Source organism: Pristis pectinata, chromosome 41, assembly GCF_009764475.1.
Source record: "Pristis pectinata isolate sPriPec2 chromosome 41, sPriPec2.1.pri, whole genome shotgun sequence".
Lineage (NCBI taxonomy): Eukaryota > Metazoa > Chordata > Chondrichthyes > Rhinopristiformes > Pristidae > Pristis > Pristis pectinata.
The window spans coordinates 2,469,267-2,487,530 of record NC_067444.1 but is presented as its reverse complement, the minus strand read 5'-3'; the positions used below and the strand labels follow the sequence as shown (position 1 = coordinate 2,487,530).

At 57.7% G+C, this 18,264-nt stretch overlaps 1 pseudogene; it reads right to left on the bottom strand.

Annotated features, from left to right (window-relative positions):
• Positions 1-1,543: 1,543 nt before the first annotated feature.
• Positions 1,544-17,920, bottom strand: LOC127587583 (EEF1A lysine methyltransferase 3-like; annotated as a pseudogene).
• Positions 17,921-18,264: the final 344 nt, after the last annotated feature.

The following is an 18,264-nucleotide window of genomic DNA, read 5'->3' as shown; positions in this document are numbered from 1 at the left end:
TAGAAATGTGGTTAGACTACACTTGGATTATTGTGTTCAGTTCTGGTCGCCTCATTACAGGAAGGATGTGGAAGCTTTAGAGAGGGTGCAGAGGAGGTTTACCAGGATGCTGCCTGGATTGGAGAGCATGTCCTATGAGGATAGGTTGAGCGAGCTCGGGCTTTTCTCTTTGGAGAGAGGGAGGATGAGAGGTGACTTGATAGAGGTGTACAAGAGGCATAGATCGAGTGGACGGTCAGAGACTTTTTCCCCAGGGTGAAAATAGCTCACACGAGGGGGCATAATTTTACGGCGAGGGGGCATGTCAGAGGCAAGGTTTTCACCCAGAGAGTGGTGGGTGCGTGGAAGGCACTGCCGGCAGGGGTGGTGGGGGCAGATGCATTACGGACATTTAAAAGACAGATTACCACGTGTATGATAGAGAAATGGAGGGCGAAGTGTTGTGGGAGGGAAGGGTTAGATAGATCTTAGAGCAGGTTGTGGGGGCAGGTATATTAGGGACATTCAAGAGACTCTTAGACACATGAATGATAGAGAAATGGAGGGCTATGTGGGAGGGAAGGGTTAGATAGATCTCAGAGCAGGACAAAATGTCGGGCCTGTACTGCGCTGTAATGTTCCATAAAAATTCCATAACAGAGGAAATTTAAAACTACAGGACATAGAATACTGGAGAAGAGATTTAGAGTGGATCTGAGGGGCGACGGAGTGGCGAATATCTGGAAAACACGGCCGGAGAGAGTGGTGATAGTAGGGTCACCGACAGAATTTAGGAAGTGTCTAGACGAGAGCATGAAGCCTTGGAAGCAACGAAGACCTTCCAGGCATGAAACGAATTGCTGGAAGATGGGGTTGCTACGGATGGTCGGCATTGAGGTGGTCGGTCGAATGGCCCGTTTCCACTCTGTATGAAAACACACAAGCAGCAAACACCACACCGGAAGCACCGGAGGTCAGGATTGAACCCGGGTCTCCGGCGCGGCGAGGCAGCGGCTCTGCCAGCTGCGCCCCTGCCGCTCCACGACACTCCCGGAGGGGACGTCCCTTGCCCACTGGCCGGGTGGACCACCGACGTACGTCAAGGCGACCGGAAGGATGACTTCATGAGCTCCGGACTACAGGAGACTGCAGGTGCCGGAACCCGGGGCCATGCACAAGACGCCGGAGGAACTCAAGCGGGTCAGGGAGGGAGACGGACCGTCAACCTGCGGGGTCGAGACGCAAAAGATACTGCAGCTGCTTGCAATGTGGAGCGGAGGTCGACCGCCCGTTCCCCTCTGCAGACGCTGCCTGGCCCTCCGAGTCCCTCCGGCGTCTTGTGGCTCACTTTATGAACTGAGTGCAGTTTCCCACATCTTCCCCCGAAGCCTTCTTGGTTGGCACAGGTTCGGTGGGCCGAAGGGCGTGCCCCTCCCCCGTCCCCGACCCCTTGCTGTTAGTTCATCCGATTGGTGTTTGACGGCCGGCACGGTAGCTCTCCGCCCGGTGTGACTCTGTAGTATTAGGCAAGACCACATTTCCTCCTTTCCAACACGCCCAACAGTCACGCCGTTGGTTCTTTCTTGGTAAGTTTGAACACGTTAATATCTTTTTTCAGGCAGCCGGTGAATAACCTCCGAGTTGAAGTGCTCCGGGATGTGTTTGTCGTGGAAGTCCGTCGTCCCCATGTGCTCTCGCATCTTGCTGCTGAGGTAGATGGTGGTGCCAGGGTTGCTCAGGTGGACGAGGGTATCAATCAGCAGCTGGTGTTCCCGATGCACGTAGGTGATGTCCGAGCCCAGGATGACGTCGTAGTCGGAGGGGAACCGGCGCTGGTCCTTGCCCCACGAGAGGGCGGCCACCCTTGAGCGCCGGCGCGCCGACGCGGGCACGTTGCTGGCGACGTTGTGCTCGATCTGGCTCAGCACCGGAGGGAGGTCCGTCAGGGTAACATCTCCGCCTGAGCAAGCAGAAGGCAGGGTGATCGGGTGATGCCGCACCGAGACGATCCCCGCCGTCCGTTTTGCCCATCTACACTCCCCACATTTGCCCGCATCCAGGACCGTATCCTTCGATTCCCTGCCTAATCTAAAGGGTCTGAATGTTTCTTCAACGTGGAGTTTGTATGCGCTGCTTGGGGTGGTGGTGGAGGCAGGTACATTGGTCAAATTCAAGAGATTACTAGATAAGAATATGGAGGAATTTAAAATAGATGTATATGTGGGAGGAAGGGGTTAGATAGTCTTAGGCGAGGTTTATGGGTCGGCACAGCATTGTGGGCCGAAGGGCCAGTATTGCGCTGTACTGTTCTGTGTTCTATGTATATGATTCTACCGCCTCCTGGGGCGGTGTGTTCCAGATATCAGCCACTCTCTGCACAAGAGGATGTCTTACCCAGCAGATCCCCCTTCAAAACCCCCGCCCCTCACCCCAAATCTGCTCCCTTTCGTGTCTGACACCCGTTGTATTCCGACTGTCTAGTTATCCGGCACGGAGACAGGTCTTTGGAGGCCTTATATAATGACCTTACAATTTTATAAACCTCTGGAATGTCACGCCCCAGACTCCTTCCCCACCCCACCCCCGGGGGAAAACATTCCCAACTTAACCAGTTCTTGAGTCACCGAGCAACCCATCGCGGATGCAGGCCCTTCGGCCCAACCAGTCCATGCCGACCACGGTGCCCACCCAGCTAGTCCCAATTTCCTGCTTTCGGCCCTTGTCCCTCCAAGCAGCACCCCTCCCGTGTACCTATCCGAGTGCTCCTTAAATGATCCTGTTGACCTGCCTCACCCACTGACCCTTGTACTCATGGAAATGTTGCCGCCGCAAAGTCCCTTTTAAATTCCCCCCCCTCCCCCCCGACCCAAAGTCTGTGCCCTCTTAGTTTTGGATTCCGCTACCCTGGGGGAACAGAGACGCAGACCATCCACCTTATCCACGCCTCTCACGATTTCATAAACCTCTATCAGTTCATCCCTCAGCCTCCGACGCTCCGTGGAAAACAGTCCCAGCTTATCCGGCCTCTCCTGATGACTCAGGCCTTCCCAGTCCTGGCAAAAGCCACTCTTTGCCTCACAGAATTTTACATACGCTCCGCCCTCAGCATCCTTCACTCCGGCGGAAACAAGCCCAGCCTATCCAAACTCTTCACCTCCCCCCCCCCCCCCCATAACTAAGTTCTCCAAATCCAGGTAACTCTTCTGCACTCTGTCCGCCTGGCGATCAGAACGACGCACAATACTCCCAATGCGGCCTAACCAATTCCTTGTAAATACGTAACCAAACGGCTGTAGCGGTTAGCGTGACGCTATAACAGCTCCAGCGACCCGGGTTCAATTCCGGCCGCTGTCTGTAACGAGTTTGTACGTTCTCCCCCGGGTGTGTCTGCGTGGGTTTCCTCCGGGTGCTCCGGTTTCTTCCCACATTCCAAGGACGTACGGGTTAGGAAGTTGTGGGCGTGCTATGTTGGCGCCGGAAGCGTGGTGACACCTGCGGGCTGCCCCCAGAACACTCGAAGCAAAAGATGCATTTCACTGTGTGTTTCGATGTATGTGACTGATAAAAGAATCTTATCTCATTTATTCTGGTATCTATTTAGATGTCGGAATCTCGACATCTTAAATCTGTCTTAGATTCGGTACGTCACCGAAGACTCTTGCAAATTTCTACAGATGTGCGGCGGAGGGCGTTCTGACTGGTTGCATCACCGCCTGGTACGGAGGCTCCAACGTGCAGGATCGAAAGAGGCTGCAGAGGGTTGTAGACTCAGCCAGCTCCATCACAGGCACAACCCTCCCCACCATCGAGGACATCTTCAAGAGGCGGTGCCTCAGGAAGGCGGGATCCCCCACTACGGACCCCCTCACCGTTCCGCTGTCTGCACGGAGTTGGTGCGTTCTCCCCGTGTGTCTGCGTGGGTTTCCTCCGGGTGGTCTGGTTTCCTCCAACGTTCGAAAAGACATACGGGTTAGGAAGTTGTGGACATGCTATGTTGGCGCCGGAAGCGTGGCGACACTCGCGGGCTGCCCCCAGAACACTCTAAGCAGAAGTTGCATTTCACTGTGTGTTTCTCTGTTAATGTGATAAATAAAGATATCTTGTATTATCTTATATTCTACATCCCAACCTACCAAGGCAAACACGTTATGTAACTTCTTTGCCACCCCGCTGTGTTTTAACTTTCTAGGAACTCTCGACACTGATTTAGGCCACTAAATAGCAGTCTGTAAATTGGAAGCTATGGTGTGTTGGCGGGCGGTGGGGGTTGGGGGTGGGATTGGTGGGGGGTGGGGTGGTGAGATCGAGGGTTTACTTCTGCCGCCTCAAAGCTCCAGGTACCCCGTGTGGAGGGAATGAAATGAAAAAGTGCAGATGTTGGAAATCTGAAATAAAATCAGAGGATGTCTGTGGGGTGTGGGGGAGTGGAGAAAAGTAACGATTAGGTTTCAGGTCGAAGAGTCTTCGTCAGAACGATCACTCCACTTGACTTGGAAATGATCCGACCATCGCAGGGCAAAGTTGAGAAGTCCACGCAGACAGCTGCGGAAGTGGGGATTGAATCCGGGTCGGCGAGAGCTGAGGTGCAGCGGCACAGCTGGTTGCGCCACCGCGCAGGCCCGCCCTGACGCTTGAAAAGGAACAGCCCAATATCCAGATTTCGCCAGCGTGAGCACGCATTGATGGACGAGCTGCAGAAACACAGCGGGGCAGGCGGCATCCGTGGAGGGAAATGGGCTGTCGACGTTTCGGGTCGAGACCCCTTCAGCATAGAGGGGAGGTGGTCGGTATATGGAGGTAAGGCGTGGACCAAGAGCTGGCAAGCGGCAGGCGGATCCATTTGAGGGGGTGGGGTGGGGAAGGGTAGAAATAGAGACTGGGAGGTGATAGGTAGTGGTATTAGTTTATTATTGTCATTTGTACTGAAGTCCAGTGAAAAACTTGTCTTGCATACTGATCATACAAGTCAATTCATTACACAGTGCAGTTGCATTGAGTTAGTACCGAGTACACTGAGGTAGTACAAAGTGCATTTAGTTAGTACAGGGTGCATTGAGGTAGTACAGGGTGCATTGAGGTAGTACAGAGTGCATCGAGATAGTACAGGGTGCATTGAGGTAGTACAGGGTGCATTTAGTTAGTACAGGGTGCATTGAGGTAGTACAGGGTGCATTGAGGTAGTACAGAGTGCATCGAGGTAGTACTGAGTGCATCGAGATAGTACAGGGTGCCTTGAGGTAGTACAGGGTGCATTGAGGTAGTACAGGGTGCATTGAGGTAGTACAGAGTGCATCGAGGTAGTACAGGGTGCATCGAGATAGTACAGGTTGCATTGAGGTAGTACAGAGTGCATTGAGGCGAGACAGGGTGCATTGAGTAGTATAGAGTGCATTGAGGTAGTACAGGGTGCATTAAGGTAGGTCAGGGTGCACTGAGATAGTACAGGGTGCACTGAGGTAGTACAGAATGCATTGAGGTGATACATGTAAAAACAATGAAGGTACAGGGTAAAGGGCAGGAACGGCAGTGTAGCTGTTAGCGTTACGCTACTGCAGCGCCAGCAACCTGGGTTCAATTCTGGCCGCTGTCTGTAAGGAGTTTGTACGTTCTCCCCGTGTGTCTGCGTGGGTTTCCTCCGGGTTCTCCGGTTTCCTCCCACATTCCAAAGACGTACGGGTTAGGAAGTTGTGGACATGCTATGTTGGCGCCGGAAGCGTGGCGACACTCGCGGGCTGCTCCCCAGAACACTCTACGCAACAGGTGCATTTCACTGTGTTTCAATGTACATGTGACTAATAAACAAATGCAAATCTAAAGTGTCACAGCTACAGACGAAGTGCATTGTAGGTAGACAATGAGGTGCAAGGTCACAACAAGGTAGATTGTGAGGTCAAGAGTCCATCTCATTGCATCAGGGAACCGTTCAATAGTCTTATCACCGTGAGATAGAAGCTGTCGTTGAGCCTGGTGGCAGGAGGGGAAGGGAGTGTGTAGGGGTGCGCAGAATGTGTATGGGGTACAAAGGGCTGCAGATGATAGGATCTGATCGGGGAGGAAGGTGGATCTTGGAACCAAATGGGGAAAGGGGTGGGCAGATGGGAAGAATGTGTGTGTGTGTGTGTGGGGGGGGGGGGGGGAGGTGGGGTGGGGTGGGGTGGGGTGGGGCTGGGGGGGGGGGGGGGGGGGAGGAGGCCCAGTCGGAAGAGTGTGGTCCAACGGGCAAGTTGAGTGGGGGGAAGAAACAACGGCTTGGAAGTGTCCAACACTGACTAATTCTGTCCGCGGGGAAAGACGATCCGCTCTCGTCCAAGTGATTGGGTGTCCCCAGCACTGGGGTTGCCGCCCTCTCTTGTGACTTATCCAGAGGTGTAAAACATCCGGAAGTAGGCAAAGCAAAAAAAGCCACTGGCGCCTCGGTCGCTAACCAGATGTTAAATTGCATCTGGAGTCATTCTGGAACATCTCAGATGTTGCTATGGCATCCACCTCCACTGGCAGCGCGTCCAGGTACCCAACAGTCTGCCTCCTAAACCTCTTTCAGAGTTTTCTGTCCTCACCTTAAAGCTATGCCCTCTATGCCCTCTTAACAACCCGATCGACATGCGCGGTAACCTTGAGGGTTCTACGGACGTGGACCCCAAGATCCCTCTGTTCCTCCACACCGCTGAGAGTCCCGCTGTTAACCTTGTATTCTGCCTTCAAGCTCGATCTCCCGAAGTGTGTCACTTCACACTTTTCTGGGTTGAACTGCATCTGCCACTTCTCAGCCCAGCTCTGCATTCTATCAATATCCTGTTGTAATCTACAGCAACCCTCTGCACTATCCACAACACCACCAACCTTCGTATCATCAGCAAACTTTCTAACCCACCCTTCCACATCCTCATCCAAGTCATTTATAGAAATCACAAAGAGCAGGGGTCCCAGTACACATCTTTGCGGAACACCACTGGTGATATCCGAGGAACTGGTTTTGTGGGAAGCAGCGGAGCCCAGAGAGTGCAGAGGCGACAGAACTGGGCTCCGGGCGGATGTGTCAGAAAGGACAACGGGAATTTACACGGCCTTGCGTTTCAGGGAAATGAATAGTGAAAGGTGTGATTGGACAGGAGGACGGGGTGGGGACTTGAAATACAAACCGAAAAGACCGAGCTAAGTAAATATTTACAAGGAGGTTACCGGTACTGGAGGGCTTGAGTTAGAAGGAGACACTGGATAGGCTTGAAGTGTTTTTCCCTGGAGTGAAGGAGGCTGAGGGGCGACCTCATCGAGGTTTATAAAATCATCGATATAAGGTGGATGGTCACAGTCCTTTCCCCTTAGGGTTAGGAGAGTCCAAAACTAGAGGGCATAGGTTGAAGGTGAGAGGGGTGAGACTTAAAAGGGACCTGAGGGGTAACCTTGTCTACAGGAAAGGTGGTGCATATTTGGAATGAGCTGCCAGAGGAAGTGGTAGAGGCGGGTACAATTAGAACGTGGACATGGAAGGTTGTGAGGGATACGGACCAAACGCGGACAGATGTGACTAGCAGAAGTCACCCCACCTTGGCTGGAATGGCCGAGTTGGGTCAAACCATCGGTTCCCGTGCAGTAGACGCCATGACTGCAGTAAACACGCGATAATCCGGTGTCCAATTGTTCGGAAATTCAGGCGGATCGGCGTCCGCCCCTCCCTCCACCTTTCCCGCCCCAACCCCCCTTTCTCGCGGTACGAAGGAGGCTCCACTGGGTTAAGTGTTGAGACCTTTCCACTGGCGGGAGAGTCGCGAATGAGGGGGGTCAGGGTTACAAAATATGGGAGCGGTCAATTAAAACTGAGCGGCAAGGACTTTTACTTTTCACTCTTCGGGTCGTGAATGTCCAGAATGTTCTGCCCCCGAGGGTGGTGGGAGGCTGGACCATTGGACACATTCGAGGTGGAGATACGCGAATATTAGAAAGATCGAGGAACCGAGGGCTACGGGGGAGCTGGGACAGAAGGGGAAGCCCGGGGCAGATCAACCATGATCATATTGAATGACCATCCTACGTAGACAGTTACTGCTGCCGTCTTGTTGTGTTCCCTCTAAACCCACCGGGACCCCGTTCCCCGCTCCCTCTAAACCCACCGGGACCCCGTTCCCCGCTCCCTCTAAACCCACCGGGACCCCGTTCCCCGCTCCCTCTAAACCCACCGGGGCCCCGTTCCCCGCTCCCTCTAAACCCACCGGGACCCCGTTCCCCGCTCCCTCTAAACCCACCGGGACCCCGTTCCCCGCTCCCTTTAAACCCACCGGGACCCCGTTCCCCGCTCCCTCTAAACCCACCGGGACCCCGGTTCCCCGCTCCCGCTAAAACCCACAGGGACCCCGTTCCCCCGCTCCCTTTAAAACCCACCGGGACCCCGTTCCCCGCTCCCTCTAAACCCACCGGGACCCCGTTCCCCGCTCCCTTTAAACCCACCGGTGACCCCGTTCCCCGCTCCCTTTAAACCACCGGGGGACCCCGTTTCCCGCTCCCTCTAAACCCACCGGGACCCCGTTTCCCCGCTCCCTCTAACCCACCGGGACCCCGTTCCCCGCTCCCTTGTAAACCCACCGGGACCCCGTTCCCCGCTCCCTCTAAACCCACCGGGACCCCGTTCCCCGCTCCCCTCTAAACCCACCGGGACCCCGTTCCCCGCTCCCTTTAAACCCAGAGAGCTGACCCCGTTCCCCGCTCCCTTAAAACCCACCGGGGCCCCGTTTCCCGCTCCCTTTAAACCCACCGGGGCCACCGTTCCCGCTCCCTCTAAACCCACTGGGACCGCGTTCCCCACTCCCTCTAAACCCACCGAGACCCCCGTTCCCCGCTCCCTCTAAACCCACCGGGGACCCCGTTCCCGCTCCCTTTAAACCCACCGGGACCCCGTTCCCCGCTCCCTCTAAACCCACCGGACCCCGTTCCCCGCTCCTCTAAACCCACCGGGACCCCGGTTCCCCGCTCCCGCTAAACCCACCGGGACCCCGTTCCCCCGCCTCCCTCTTAAACCCACCGGGACCCGTTCCCCGCTCCCTCTAAACCCACCGGACCCCGTTCCCCGCTCCCTCTAAACCCCACCGGGACCCAGTTTCCCGCTCCCTCTAAACCCACCGGACCCCGTTCCCCGCTCCTTAAACCCACCGGGGCCCCCGTTCCCCGCTCCCTTTAAAACCACCGGGACCCCGTTCCCCGCTCCCTTATAAACCCACCGGGGCCCCGTTTCCCGCTTCCCTTTAAACCCACCGGGGGCCCCGTTCCCCGCTCCCTCCTATAAACCCACTGGGACCCCGTTCCCCACTCCCTCTAAACCCACCGGGACCCCGTTCCCCGCTCCCTCTAAACCCACCGGGACCCGTTCCCTCGCTCCCTTTAAACCCACCGCGGACCCCGTTCCCCGACTCCCTCTAAACCCACCGGGACCCCCGATCCCCGGCTCCCTTTAACCCACCGGCGGACCCGTTCCCCGCCCTCTAAACCCACCGGGACCCCGTTCCCCGCTCCCTCTAAACCCACCGGGACCCCGTTCCCCGCTCCCTCTAAACCCACCGGGACCCCGTTCCCCGCTCCCTTTAAACCCACCGGGGCCCGGTTTCCCACCCCTTTAAACTCACCGGGGCCCCGTTTCCCGCTCCCTTTAAACCCACCGGGGCCCCGTTTCCCGCTCCCTTTAAACCCAGAGAGCTGACTCCGTTCCCTGCTCCCTTTAGACCCACAGAGGACCCGTTCCCCGCTCCCTTTAAACCCACCGGGACCCCCGTTTCCCGCTCCCTTTAAACCCACCGGGGCCCCGTTTCCCGCTCCCTTTAAACCCAGAGAGCTGACTCCGTTCCCCGCTCCCTTTAAACCCACAGATGACCCCGTTCCCCGCTTTTAAACCCACTGGGACCCCGTTTCCCGCTCCCTTTAAACCCACTGGGACCCCGTTTCCCGCTCCCTTTAAACCCACCGGGGCCCCGTTTCCCGCTCCCTTTAAACCCAGAGAGCTGACTCCGTTCCCGCCTCCCTTTAAACCCACCGGGGCCCGGTTTCCCACCCCTTTAAACCACCGGGGCCCCGTTCCCCGCTCCCTTTAAACCCACCGGGACCCCGTTTTCCCCGCTCCCTTTAAACCCACCAGGGCCCCGTTCCCCGCTCCCTTTAAACCCACCGGGACCCCGTTTCCCGCTACCCTTTAAACCCACCGGGGCCCCGTTCCCCGCTCCCTCTAAACCCACTGGGACCCCGTTCCCCACGTCCCTCTAAACCCACCGGGACCCGTTCCCGCGCCCCTCTAAACCCACCGGGACCCCGTTCCCCGCTCCCTTTAAACCCACCGGGACCCCGTTCCCCGCTCCCTCTAAAACCCACCGGGACCCCGATCCCCGCTCCCTTTAAACCCACCGGGACCCGTTCCCCGCTCCCCTCTAAAAACCCACCGGGACCCCGTTTCCCCGCCTCCCTTTAAACCCACGGGGACCCCGCCCCGCTCCCCTTTTAAACCCACCGGACCCCGTTCCCCGCTCCCTCTAAACCCACCGGACCCCGTTCCCCGGCTCCCTCTAAACCCACCGGGACCCCGTTCCCCGCTCCCTTTAAAAACCCACCGGGGCCCGGTTTCCCCACCCCCTTTAAACTCACCGGGCGCCCCGTTTCCCGCTCCCTTTAAACCCACCGGGGCCCGTTTCCCGCTCCCTTTAAACCCAGAGAAGCTGACTCCGTTCCCTGCTCCCTTTAGACCCACAGAGGACCCCGTTCCCCGCTCCCTTTAAACCCACCGGGACCCCGTTTCCGCTCCCTTTAAACCCACCGGGGCCCCGTTTCCCGCTCCTTTAAACCCAGAGAGCTGACTCCGTTTCCCGCTCCCTTAAACCCACAGATGACCCCGTTCCCCGCTCCCTTTAAACCACTGGGACCCGTTTCCCGCTCCCCTTTAAACCCACTGGGACCCCGTTTCCCGCTCCCCTTTAAACCCACCGGGGCCCCGTTTCCCGCTCCCTTTAAAACCCAGAGAGCTGACTCCGTTCCCCCGCTCCCTTTAAAACCCACGGGGCTCCGGTTTCCCACCCCCTTTAAACCCACCGGGGCCCCCGTGTCCCCGCTCCCTTTAAACCCACCGGGACCCCGCTTTCCCGCTCCCTTTAAACCCACCAGGGCCCCGTTCCCCGCTCCCTTTAAACCACACGGGACCCCGTTTTCCCGCTCCCCTTTAAACCCAGAGAGCTGACTCCGTTCCCCGCTCCCTTTAAAACCCACAGAGGACCCCGTTCCCCGCTCCCTTTAAACCCATGGGACCCCGTTTCCCGCTCCCTTTAAACCCCACTGGGACCCCGTTCCCCACTCCCTCTAAACCCACCGGGACCCCCGTTCCCCGCTCCCTCTAAACCCACCGGGAACCCCGTTCCCCGCTCCCTCTAAACCCCACCGGGCCCCGTTCCCCGCTCCCTCTAAACCCACCGGGGCCCCCGTTCCCCGCTCCCTCTAACCCACCGGGACCCCCGTTCCCCGCTCCCTTTTAAACCCACCGGGACCCCGTTCCCCGCTTCCCTCTAAACCCACCGGGGACACCGTTCCCCGCCCCTCTAAACCCACCGGGACCCCGTTTCCCCCGCTCCCTTTAAACCCACCGGGGCCCCGTTCCCCGCTCCCTCTAAACCCACCGGGACCCCGTTCCCCGCTCCCTTTAAACCACCGGGAACCCCGTTCCCCGCTCCCTTTAAACCCACCGGGACCCCGTTTCCCGCTCCCTCTAACCCACCGGGACCCCGTTCCCCGCTCCCTCTAAACCCACCGGGACCCCGTTCCCCGCTCCCTTTTAAACCCACCGGGACCCCGTTCCCCGCTCCCTCTAAACCCACCGGGACCCCGTTCCCCGCTCCCTCTAAACCCACCGGGACCCCGTTCCCCGCTCCCTTTAAACCCAGAGAGCTGACCCCGTTCCCCGCTCCCTTGAACCCACCGGGGCCCGTTTCCCGCTCCCTTTAACCCACCGGGGCCCCGTTTCCCCGCTCCCTCTAAAACCATGGGACCCCGTTCCCCACTCCCTCTAAACCCACCGGGACCCCGTCCCCGCTCCCTTAACCCACCGGGACCCCGTTCCCCGCTCCCTTTAAACCCACCGGGACCCCTTTCCCCGCTCCCTCTAAACCCACCGGGACCCGTTCCCCGCTCCCTCCTAAACCCACCGGGACCCCGTTCCCCGCTCCTCTAAACCCACCGGGACCCGTTCCCCGCTCCCTCTAAACCCACCGGGACCCCCGTTCCCCGCTCCCTCTAAACCACCGGGACCCCGTTCCCCCGCTCCCTCTAAACCCACGGGACCCAGTTCCCCGCTCCCTCTAAAACCCACCGGGACCCCGTTCCCCGCTCCCTCTAAACCCACCGGGGCCCCGTTCCCCGCCCTTTAAACCCACCGGGACCCCGTTCCCCGCTCCCTTAAACCCACCGGGGCCCCGTTTCCCGCTCCCTTTAAACCCACCGGGGGCCCCGTTCCCCGCTCCTCTAAACCCACTGGACCCCCGTTCCCCACTCCCTCTAAACCACCGGACCCCGTTCTCCCGCTCCCTCTAAACCACCGGGACCCCGTTCCCCCGCTCCCTTTAAACCCACCGGGACCCCGTTCCCCGCTCCCTCTAAACCCACCGGGACCCCGATCCCCGCTCCCTTTAAACCCACTCGGGACCCCGTTCCCCGCTCCCTCTAAACCCACGGTCGACCCCGTTCCCCGCTCCATCTAAACCCACCGGGACACCGTTCCCCGCTCCCTCTAAAACCCACGGGACCCCGTTCCCCGCTCCCTTTAAACCCACCGGGGCCGGTTCCCACCCCCTTTAACTCACCGGGGCCCCGTTTCCCGCTCCCTTTAAACCCACCGGGCCCCGTTTTCCCGCTCCTTTAAACCCCGAGAGCTGACCTCCGTCCCTGCTCCCTTTAGACCCACAGAGGACCCCGTTCCCCGCCCCTTAAACCCACCGGGAACCCCGTTTCCCGCTCCCTTTAAACCACCGGGGCCCCGTTTCCCGCTCCCTTTAAACCCAGAGAGCTGACTCCGTTCCCCGCTCCCTTTAAACCCACAGATGACCCCGTTCCCCGCTCCCTTTAAACCCACTGGGACCCCGTTTTCCCGCTCCCTTTAAACCCACTGGGACCCCCGTTTCCCGCTCCTTAAACCCACCGGGGCCCCCGTTTCCCGCTCCCCTTTAAACCCAGGAGAGCTGACTCCGTTCCCCGCTCCCTTTAGTAAACCCACCTGGGCCCGGTTTCCACCCCCTTTAAACCCACCCGGGGCCCCGTTCCCGCTCCCTTTAAACCCACGCGGACCCCGTTTCCCGCTCCCTTTAAACCACCAGGGCCCCGTTCCCCGCTCCCTTTAAACCCACCGGGACCCCGTTTCCCGCTCCCTTAAACCACCGGGGCCCCGTTCCCCGCTCCTCTAAACCCACTGGGACCCCGTTCCCCACTCCCTCTAAACCCACCGGGACCCCGTTCCCCGCTCCCTCTAAACCCACCGGGACCCCGTTCCCCGCTCCCTTTAAACCCACCGGGACCCCGTTCCCCGCTCCCTCTAAACCCACCGGGACCCCGATCCCCGCTCCCTTTAAACCCACCGGGACCCCGTTCCCCGCTCCCTCTAAACCCACCGGGACCCCGTTCCCCGCTCCCTTTAAACCCACCGGGACCCCGTTCCCCGCTCCCTTTAAACCCACCGGGACCCCGTTCCCCGCTCCCTCTAAACCCACCGGGACCCCGTTCCCCGCTCCCTCTAAACCCACCGGGACCCCGTTCCCCGCTCCCTTTAAACCCACCGGGGCCCGGTTTCCCACCCCCTTTAAACTCACCGGGGCCCCGTTTCCCGCTCCCTTTAAACCCACCGGGGCCCTGTGTCCCGCTCCCTTTAAACCCAGAGAGCTGACTCCGTTCCCTGCTCCCTTTAAACCCACAGAGGACCCCGTTCCCCGCTCCCTCTAAACCCACCGGGACCCCTTTCCCCGCTCCCTTTAAACCCACCGGGACCCCGTTCCCCGCTCCCTTTAAACCCAGAGAGCTGACTCCGTTCCCCGCTCCCTTTAAACCCACAGATGACCCCGTTCCCCGCTCCCTTTAAACCCACTGGGACCCCGTTTCCCGCTCCCTTTAAACCCACTGGGACCCCGTTTCCCGCTCCCTTTAAACCCACCGGGGCCCCGTTTCCCGCTCCCTTTAAACCCAGAGAGCTGACTCCGTTCCCCGCTCCCTTTAAACCCACCGGGGCCCGGTTTCCCACCCCCTTTAAACCCACCGGGGCCCCGTTCCCCGCTCCCTTTAAACCCACCGGGACCCCGTTTCCCGCTCCCTTTAAACCCACCAGGGCCCCGTTCCCCGCTCCCTTTAAACCCACCGGGACCCCGTTTCCCGCTCCCTTTAAACCCAGAGAGCTGACTCCGTTCCCCGCTCCCTTTAAACCCACAGAGGACCCCGTTCCCCGCTCCCTTTAAACCCACTGGGACCCCGTTCCCCGCTCCCTTTAAACCCACCAGGATCCTGTTTCCCACTCCCTTTGAACCCACCGGGACCCCGTTTCCCGCTCCCTTTAAACCCACTGGGACCCTGTTTCCCGCTCCCTTTAAACCCACCGGGGCCCCGTTTCCCACTCCCTTTAAACCCAGAGAGCTGACTCCGTTCCCCGCTCCCTTTAAACCCACAGAGGACCCCGTTCCCCGCTCCCTTTAAACCCACCGGGACCCCTTTCCCCGCTCCCTTTAAACCTACCGGGACCCCGTTTCCCGCTCCCTTTAAACCCACCGGGGCCCGTTTCCCGCTCCCTTTAAACCCAGAGAGCTGACTCCGTTCCCGCTCCCATTAAACCCACAGAGGACCCCGTTCCCCGCTCCCTTTAAACCCACCAGGGCATCGTTCCCGCTCCCTTTAAACCCACCGGGACCCGTTCCCCACCCCCTTTAAACTCACCGGGGCCCCGTTCCCCGCTCCCTCTAAACCCACCGGGACCCCGTTCCCCGCTCCCCTAAACCCACCGGGACCCCCGTTCCCCGCGGGGGGGATCCCTTTAAACCAACCGGGGCCCCGGTTTCCCACCCCCTTTAAAACTCACCGGGGCCCCGTTTCCCCTCCCTTTAAACCACCCGGGGCCCTGTGCTCCCGCTCCCTTTAACCCTAGAGGCTGACTCCGTTCCCTGCTTCCCTGGAAACCCATCAGAGGACCACCGTTCCCATCGCTCCCTCTACAACCCACGCGGGACCCCTTTTCCCCGCTCCCTTTAAACCCACACGGGACCCGTTTCCCCGCTCCCTCTAAAACCCACCGGACCCCGTTTCCCGCTTCCCTTTAAATCCACAAGGACCCCCCGTCCCCGCTCCCTTTAAACCCACCGGGACCCCGTTTCCCTCTCCCTTTAAACTCACCGGGACCCCGTTCCCCGCTCCCTTTTAACTCAGCGAGGTCCCTTTTCCCGCTCCCTTTAAGCTCACCGGGACTTCATTGCCCCAGCGCTTCTTTTGAACTCGGACGGTTTACTTTATGATCCCACTGCGTAACATCTAAACAAGAGGGAATCGGAATTGTGCCGGGAGGAACGTCCAATAATCCGTGTATTTGGCTTTTCCGGTATCACCGAATTTCCGTGAGTGCCGGATGATCGGAACTTCACCCGGTTGCGATTTTAACACACCGTGAGTTCGTTCTTATGGAGAAACAGACCTACCCAGTAAAATGGCAAGAATTCCAACCATCCCAGTGCCGGACCCTAGCTCGATTATCTCCTTTCCGGTGAAATCAGTTTTCTCCTTCTCAAAGTACTGGCAGAGGACGATGGCCTTTTAAGTTAAACACAGAGCGTTAGACACATGGCCCGTTTCCTTCACGTCTCCGGAACGAGCGCGACAGAGCAAAGGAACCTGAACTTGTCTTTGGCCGGCAGAACACAAGTGAAGAGAGATAAAGACGGAGAATGAGTAACACCTCATGCTTGACATCAAAGGGTTAATGTCGGTCACAAGTGAACGCATTCCACCCGAAATCACAGGTTGCCGCAAAAGGCACAAGACCGGGCAATTTGTATTTTTAATTTCAAATATAAACCGTTCCAATGAAGTCCTCGGACCTGAACCATTGACTCACTTTCTCTCTCCATTGACGCTGCCTGACCCACTGTGTCATGGAGTTGTATATCGTGGAGACGGTCCCACCATGTCCACACCGGCCTCTGTATGCATCAAGGCTAGCCCCGTTTGCCCGCCTTAGAGCCGTATCCTTCTATGCCTTACCTGTTTAAGCGTCTGTCTAAATGCATCTCAAACATAGCAGCTGTATCTGATTTCGCTACCACCCCTTGGCAGCCCGTTCCAGGTATCAACCACTCGCTGTGCTAAAAGAAAAATTGTCCCTCAGGTCCCCTTTGAAACTCGTTCCTCTCATCCTAAATCTCTGCCCTCTTAGAGTCATAGAGTCATAGAACACTACAGCACGGAAACAGCTCACTCACCAACTTTTATCGATGCACCATAGAAAGTATCCTAGCTGGATGCATCTCGGCTTGGTACGGCAACTGCTCTGCCCGGGACCGGAAGAAACTGCAGGGATTTGTGGACACAGCCCTGCGCGTCACGGAAAGCACCCTCCCCTCCTTGGACTCTCGCTGCCTCGGCGAAGCAGCCGGCATAATCAAAGACCCCCCCCCCCCCGGTACATTCTCTATTCTCTCCTCTTCCATCAGGTGGAAGATACAGAAGCCCGACGGCAGTCTCTCCTTGTAACACAAGTCCTGGCAACATCTTCTTGAGTGCTTTTTTTGCACTCTCCCGAGCCTAATCTAGGCACGGTAGTGTAGCGGTTAGCGTAACGCTATTACAGCGCCAGCGACCCGGGTTCAATTCCGGCCACCGCCTGTAAGGAGTTTATACGTTCTCCCCGTGTGTCTGCGTGGGTTTCCTCCGGGTGCTCCGGTTTCCTCCCACATTCCAAAGACGGAGGGGTTAGGAAGTTGTGGGCGTGCTATGTTGGCGCGGGAAGCGTGGCGACACTTGCGGGCTGCCCCCAGAACACTGCACGCAAAAAATGCACTTCACTGTGTGTTTCGATGTGCATGTGACTAATAAATATATCTCATCTCATCTCATCTCATCTCATCTCATCTCATCTCATCTCATCTCATCTCATCTCATCTCATCTCATCTCATCTCATCTCATCTCATCTCATCTCATCTCATCTCATCTCATCTCATCTCATCTCATCTCATCTCATCTCATCTCATCTCATCTCATCTCATCTCATCTCATCTCATCTCATCTCATCTCATCTCATCTCATCTCATCTCATCTCATCTCATCTCATCTCATCTCATCTCATCTCATCTCATCTCATCTCATCTCATCTCATCTCAGCCTGAGCGACCAGAACAGCGCACGGTATTCCAAATGTGGTCTCAGCAACGTCTTGTACAGCCGTGACATGGACCCCCAACTCTTGCACTCAATGCCCTGAAATATAATTCATTCCGAAATTTCAAAAAAAAGATAAAGAACGCCGGAATCCCTGAACGGGTCGGGCAGCGTCTGAGCAGAGAGAAATGGAAACCGTGTTTCGCGTTCCAAACCCTTCACTAGAATACAATGAGACCCGGCACAGTGTCGGACAACCTCCGAATATTTCACATGAAATGCACAACAACTTGTCCCCTCTCTCCGATTGGCATCACGTCCCCATGATATAGGAAGGCAGGTACGCCTGTGGCGGGAATGTTTTTCATAGAGGCGAGAGTCTACGGATTTGGCCTCTCTCTTTCAAACAAACAAACAAAAAAATGCGGGACTTACACACTGCCAGATGATTGAAGAGAGGCCAATGTCATTGGTCAGGTCCTGGGTAATCGTCAGATCGTACCTGCAGAACCGGTGGTGTGTTTTCCGGTCTTTGCTTCCTTGCTTGGGGCTGGAGCCGGTGGGATTCCCCGTCTGATGTTGTGCTTCCATTTCCTTTTTACTTGCAGCGGGGACACTCCTGACCCGGGTGAAGTCTCTGCAATGTCGAGGCGTCTCCCTCTCCCACTCCCCTCCCCGCTCTCCCTCGGTATCGGTGAGGGATATTCTTTGTTCTACAGGGCGAGGGGAATTGAATAGACATTTGAGGAGGCTGTGCTTCATTTCTCTGGGGGTGATTGTGACCGGGTTCCCTGGGCTGGGGACGAGCCGGGAGACGGAGCGAGCAACTGACAGGGAAATGTCCCACAATGGAGAGTGTTTGATAAAATGAGGACGGGAAGTGATATGATCTGGGGGTTCATATCCACAGATCACTGAAAGTTGCCTCGCAGGTG